The 6,577-nt window shown below is 40.4% G+C and overlaps 1 long non-coding RNA gene across 1 annotated transcript; it reads right to left on the minus strand.

Annotated features, from left to right (window-relative positions):
• Positions 1-102: 102 nt before the first annotated feature.
• Positions 103-3,067, minus strand: LOC113229689. Its single transcript, XR_003310433.1, has 3 exons — positions 3,027-3,067; positions 984-1,084; positions 103-897 (listed from the first exon to the last, which is right to left on the minus strand). It is a non-coding gene; the product is annotated as an uncharacterized LOC113229689 (long non-coding RNA).
• Positions 3,068-6,577: the final 3,510 nt, after the last annotated feature.

Genomic DNA, 6,577 nt, shown 5'->3' on the forward strand with positions numbered 1-6,577 from the left:
TTTAATGTATAAATTATGAATACATGTAAATATAAAATGAGATTAGTTTAGCAGTTAAAAACTGCTAAACTCTAACTCTAACATCATAAATTCTAATAACAGTACATGTATACAGCAATGGGAGGCAGCTATTTACTCAACAAATTAAATTAGGTCATTGATACAAATATTATTCTGGAATTTGTCTGTACTGCAATGGACCAAAGGTAATTACAACAGCAAAAAAAGTACAGCAAATATCCACACTGAATATCAGCATCTGTGAACGTGGAGGCTGATGTGGATGCGGATATAATTTATGTGCATTAGCCAGTTATGCAGATGCTGATATTTGTTACAACCCTGATCTGGGGCCTTACCATGAACTTTACTAAAACGAGCCATTAATGAACAGGTAAATTAGGTTCCCAAATTGAATCGTTAAAATTCGTACTATGACCTAGTTAAAATGATCGCATTCGAAACGCTAACTAGCGAATGAAAGAACGATTTTGTCTCTGGTCCGCTTCTATCTATAGTATATATATATACATATAGGTGTTATTTTTATTTTTCGACTCACAGGGATTTCTAAGAGCCCAATGGACGAAAATAGGAAAGTGGGCTTTGAATTTGCAGACTTCATACATAGTTATCTATACTATAGCAATTGCAGAAAAACTGAAGTTTGTAATTACTCATAGATAGGGTGATACAAAGGGTATCACTATTAGGATTTTCAATAGGTGTTTACTGAAATAATGAACATCTCTAATTAAAACACATATCTATATTATATTATTTCTTTTTGCAATAGCAATTCTTGCATTCGGTGTGGTTTCAAGTTGAGAAAGAGGGATTGTGGAGATGCATCTTCATGATATTTATTCTACTCCTCATCTGGAGCTTCCAAAAACACTGAAACATAAAAAGAGTTTGTGAAGATTCCATTAAGAATATCAGTTCCATATAATTTTAAGAAGTAAACTATGGTGTTTACTGACCTAAAATTTGCCCAGTATTTCTATAAAATTATAGTTCTACATTTTCTTGGCACGAAATAATGGTCTCATCATCCGTGGTGCTCGTTCATAACCAGAATCGCCTGAAACAATTTATAAATAGTTTACTAATACATAGTTGTACTTTTATTAATATTGTTTTTTTTTGTTTCAGGTCAATTGTTATAACTTCTCAATGAATTTAAGTTAAGTCATAAGTATATTTGGAACACGATCAGCCCGGCGCGCGGCGAAGTGACGTGATATGTGAAGTTTGGTTTCAAAATTAGCAAAAATCCACTATTTACTTTTGTCAGTACCAGGCAAAAACTGGTTTTTGAATATGGCAGCCCCCGTTCAAAGTATGTTTTGGCTAGTATAGTTCACACGAGGTATATGACTACTCCTAAGTAAAAAAACAGCTTTAGTCCCGTGCAAAAATAGTCTAAAATTTAGGATTATCCAATGGATTTGTCCGATTTTGTTAGTAAGGATTTGGCTGATATTGAAAGTTACTGACTTAGGATTTAACCATTTCTGTTAATGAAGCACTTGAGATCCACTCTTCCTTTGTCTATGTTCTGTGTAAGTTTATTAGAAAAAAATTTGTGTCTGTGCATGTACTCTGTTGTTGTAGATTCTCTCCTCAGTGAACTTTTTCGGAATTTACCGGTCATTCTTTGAGTTAAAAACACGTGCGTTCCTCAACTTGGCATTGGCGGGTTTACCGATATGGTATCGATGGGGTTCTAACATTATAAAGTAGAAATGCCGCACATAGTCATTTTTACTTGACATTGGTGAAATCATTCGAAATCGTTTGTTTCGATGGAGCCATAGCATTTAAAAGAAGAAGAAGCACTTGAGAGGTAAGGGGTAGCCAATGACTGCCTTGCGAATGGGCAACAGTTTGCTTGTCTATGTGACGAAATTAAAAACTAAAATATTTTTTATAGAAAAAATTAAAAAAAACTAAATTGAAAATATAAAAAACTAAACACTTAAAAATGTTGTCGGTACCGTTAAAATTAGGTCAATATAATTAAATGAGTTGCTTCCTCCAGCATCTCGCACATTTCCTCTTCAATTTCATTTTGTACTTCTGCTGGCCTAGCAAAAATTTCTTCTATGACCACACTAAAAGAAGAAAAAAAAATGTTAGGAGCTAGGAACGCATGTCACCTGAACCTGAGGTCGAGCACCACTGCTTTACGAAAGTTGCAAGTTGTAAACATGAATGACTCGAAAAGTTTACTTAGCAAGCAATTTTTGTATTTGTGACTTTCCATGTCAATTTTAGTTGCGGCCGTTTTTTTGACATTTCAGGCGCAGTTTCTGCTATACACACCTCATTTCCCTCAATAATTTTATTAGTTTTTAGCGAAACTCGGCATAAAGTTCTTCACCCGACTAAATAGCGAAATAAAGAGAAAACAATGTGGCCGACAGGGTCAAACCAAATACTCGAAGTTGATTGGCTGTCCCGAATTTAACTGATGTTGAAATGCAAGTGCGTTCGATTTGACCAATTTTGAAACCAAAAACGTATTTCTGTACCGTTTTTCATAGACTTTACGTGGATTTAGCAAGTTTTGAGAAGCACGAAAATACAGCAGGTTCATTGTTGTGATCCTGGCGTAATATTTAGTTTGAAAAATCAGTTTGATTTGGCCTATTTTGAAACCAAACCTCTCATGTCTTTGATCAACAAGTAACAAGTTCACCCATACCAGCGCCATAAGAGTGATCTATGTACCTAATTGAATTGACTGTAAAATAATACAGTATTTAAAATAATACAAACATAAAATACGTACGCTTGTGAGTCATGACTGTAATGAAACTAGTTTAAATAATTTGAAATAAATACAGATTCATGTAAGGAACTAAGTACAAGTTATTTCTAATCATAAATTTGTGTAGAAGCTGTGTTGTGATTAATTTAATGTGATTGATTCGTGATAATATGATAAATATAATATGTAAGTAGGTAGATAAACTCAAGTATAATAAATATTTCAAATATTTATTTTATTTCATACATACCTAGAAGATAAAATGCCCCACTGTTACTATGCAGGCAGCTTAGTTCTTTCCTTACAATTATCATCATCCTATTCCCCCCATACTTGTCAGTGCAACCTCCTCCATTTCTCACGGTCCATTAGATGACCACAGAATAGTCTCTCCACACTCTTTAACATTTCTTATTTTACTCACTACGAGTATATCGATCTTCTTCTCTTTCCTTCTGTCTTTCCTTCAATTAAAACCTTTATACAAATTTGTCATGCAATAATGTACCTAAGCCCCATACACTTGTTCAGATGTCCAGATGAAGTTTATTGGATGTAAATTCCATGCAAACGAGTTATATGTGCAACACTAGCTTGCATCTATACTAGTGATATTCATATAGCGCAAGGGACAGCAGGGTAGTTATCCGTTCGTGGAGAGAGGCCATGGTGGAGCGGGCGAACTTAACCTTAAATCTTGTCTCTCAGTGGGAAGATGACAATCTGGTGGAGTTCAACGCCACCAAAACGCAGGCCTGTCTGTTTACTGCTAAAAGGAGTCAATTTGATCTGACTCCCATTTTTCGGGGGACAGCCTAGATCTCCTTGGCATAACATTGAGCGCAACCCTTAACATTGGCGTTTATATTGAAAGTAAGGCACAAATTGCAGCCAAAAAGTTGCGTATCCTTAACAGGGTTAAGCGATATTTCACGCCTGGACAGCTCTTAACTTTATACAAAGCACAGGTCCGATCTTGCATGGAGTAGTGCAGTCACCTGTGGGATGGCTCAGCGAAGTATCAACTTGAGGCTCTTGGTTCGATTGAGCGCAGAGCCAGAAGACTTATTGGCAACGTTAAGCTCGAATCTAAAGTTCACAGTTTAGCCCATCGGCGCAAAGTTGCACGTCTGTCAGTTTTTACAGAATATATTTCGGTGAGTGTGTCCATGAGCTCCATCAGCTCATCCCGCCTGCCCCCTTTTACCATGGGACATCCAGACGTACGGCGGGATATCATCCTTACTTGGTCGATATTCCCTTCAGGCGTACTAAGAGCTTTTCATCATCTTTTATTATGCGCACAGCCCCGGAATGGAATTTTCTGCCTGCGTCTGTATTTCTGATTTCATACAACCTGGGTATCTTTAAGGTGCGCATGAATAGGCATCTTCTGGGCAAACTCGTTCCATCGTAGATCCTATCTTTGCTCCAGAGCTAGGTACTTACTTATTTGGTATACTTGGTGTAACGGGCTAGTGTCCGCAACTCGACGTCAAGGCGCCTATTTTGCGTGTGGTGGGTGCAGGGTCCTACACGTGCCACCCAAGCTCCTCCAGGAATCTCAGCAGCCTCCTCGGTTTGCTGAAAACTTCGGGGAGCGACCTTGGCACTCCAAGGTACTTTGCCCTGTAGTTGGCCACGCCGGAGCACTGTAGTAGGATGTGCGCAGCCGTTTCCTCCCCCTCAATGCACGCTCTGCATAGAGGGCTGTCTGTGATACCTAAATTGAAAAGGTGTTTATTGTATGGACCATGACCTGTTAGGGCGGCAGTTAGAGTGCGAAGTTCTTGCCTGTTGAGTTTAATTAATATTCGTGATAGACTGGCATTGAGCGTTGGGAGCCCTCGCCCTCGCCTGTCTACAAACCGTAAGGGTGGTCCATGTATTATTATGTGAAGTTTTTGTACCTTTGTGTATAGTTGTTCTGGACCATTGGTAGGGGAGGGACACTATGGGTTCTGGACCTACTGCGTCCGTCTCCGACCCTTTTCTGGCTAGTTCATCTGCTGCGTCATTGCCACGTGAGCCGCTGTGTCCTTTAATCCACTGTAGAGTTAAGTGGTTTTGTATACATACCTCCATGAGTGCTTCATGGCATTCATAAATGAGCCCTGAGTTTATGTCATAGCTGTTCAGTGCTTGAAGTACTGACATACTGTCAGAGAGTATTCGAATGGAGTGGTTCTTTACAATTCTCGCTATGATTGCTTCTGCCGCCAACTAGATGCCCATGCATTCAGCCTGGAATACTGTGTTGTGGTCACCAAGCGGTGTTGATATCCTGATATTGAGGTCTTCTGAGAATACCCCAGTACCTGTTCCTGAATTTGTTTTAGATCCATCGGTGAAGACGCGGACCTCTCTGGGGTTCAGTCCTTCATTTGGATCTTCAAACAATTGTATCTTATATTTTTTGTCAAAGATGTACTGTTTTGGGATCCTATCCACAGCCGCCTCCAGTAGCGGTTCCTCATTGACTGTCTCATAAAGGATTTCTGTATGTGGGGTCCTCATGTGCTGCCAAAGGGCGGTTCTGTTTAGACGTGCTGCTGTTGACGCCGCTTCCTGTCTGATGAACATTGGGAGGGGTCGCAGGTCCAGCATCGCTTCGAGGGCCGCAGTCGGAGTTGTCCTCATGCAGCCGGTCGTTGCCATGCAAGCCAGTCTTTGGAATTTGTCCAGCTTGTCGGTTGCGGTCGTCACGTCACGTCACGGTGGTTCGTGGCCACCATACTATCGCGCCGTAACTGATCATGGGTCTTATCACCGCTGTGTAGAGCCATAGTGTTATTTTGGGTGAGAGTCCCCATTGTTTACCTACCATTCTATGGCACTGCCAGAAGGTGATAGTGGCTTTTTTAATTTTGTTGTCCAGATGCTCGTTCCAATTCAACTTGTTGTCCAGTATTACTCCCAAGTACTTGACTTCGGTTGATATCTGTAGTTCTGTACTGAAGAGTTTGGGTAGTAGGTAGTTACCCAGTAGTCTTTTGTTTGTAAACATTACTAGTTCCGTCTTTGTTGGGTTTACCGACAGTTCATATGCCCTGCACCATCTTTCCACAGTGCAGCTTGTGTAATGTCGCAGAGTACATTGGCATAATTTCCTGTTACCAGTATAGCTATGTCATCAGCATATCCTACTGTATAGAAATGTTCTTTGTTCAGTTTAATGATGAGGTCATTTACGACTATGTTCCACAGCAGAGGCGACAGTACCCCTCCTTGAGGGCATCCCTTCGCTACTATGGCCCATGGGATCTTATTTGCTGTTGTTTTTATAGTTCTTAATTTTAGCATGTTGCTAATCCAGCTGATGAGCACTTCATCCACTTCGTGCCTCCTCAGTGCTGATTGTATGCTGGAGAAGTTGGTTTTATCGAAGGCTCCTTCAATGTCGATAAAGGTGCCTAGGCAGATTGCTTTGTCTGTGAGTGCCACTTCTATCTTGCCCACAACGGCATTTAGGGCCGATTCAGTGGATTTGCCTTGACTGTATGCATGTTGGTTTCCGTGTAGTGGTATGTTCTTAAGCGCTCCATCCCTCAGTTCTCTGTCACATAACCTTTCTAATGTTTTCAAGAAGAACGATGTGAGGCTGATTGGTCTGAAGGACTTCGCGTCAGTGTAGTCGTTTTTACCTGGTTTCGGTATAAATATGACTTTTACCTCTCGCCAGCTGTAGGGCACATAGCTGAACGCTACACAGACCTGAAAGATGTTGACCAGGTGCTGGACCAGTGTGTCCCCGCCCCATTGTAGGAGTGCGGGGAATACTCCATCTTGGCCCGGAGCTTT

The sequence above is a fragment of the Hyposmocoma kahamanoa genome, unplaced genomic scaffold (genome assembly GCF_003589595.1).
Source record: "Hyposmocoma kahamanoa isolate Upper Pololo Valley unplaced genomic scaffold, ASM358959v1 62, whole genome shotgun sequence".
Taxonomy (NCBI): Eukaryota; Metazoa; Arthropoda; class Insecta; order Lepidoptera; family Cosmopterigidae; genus Hyposmocoma; species Hyposmocoma kahamanoa.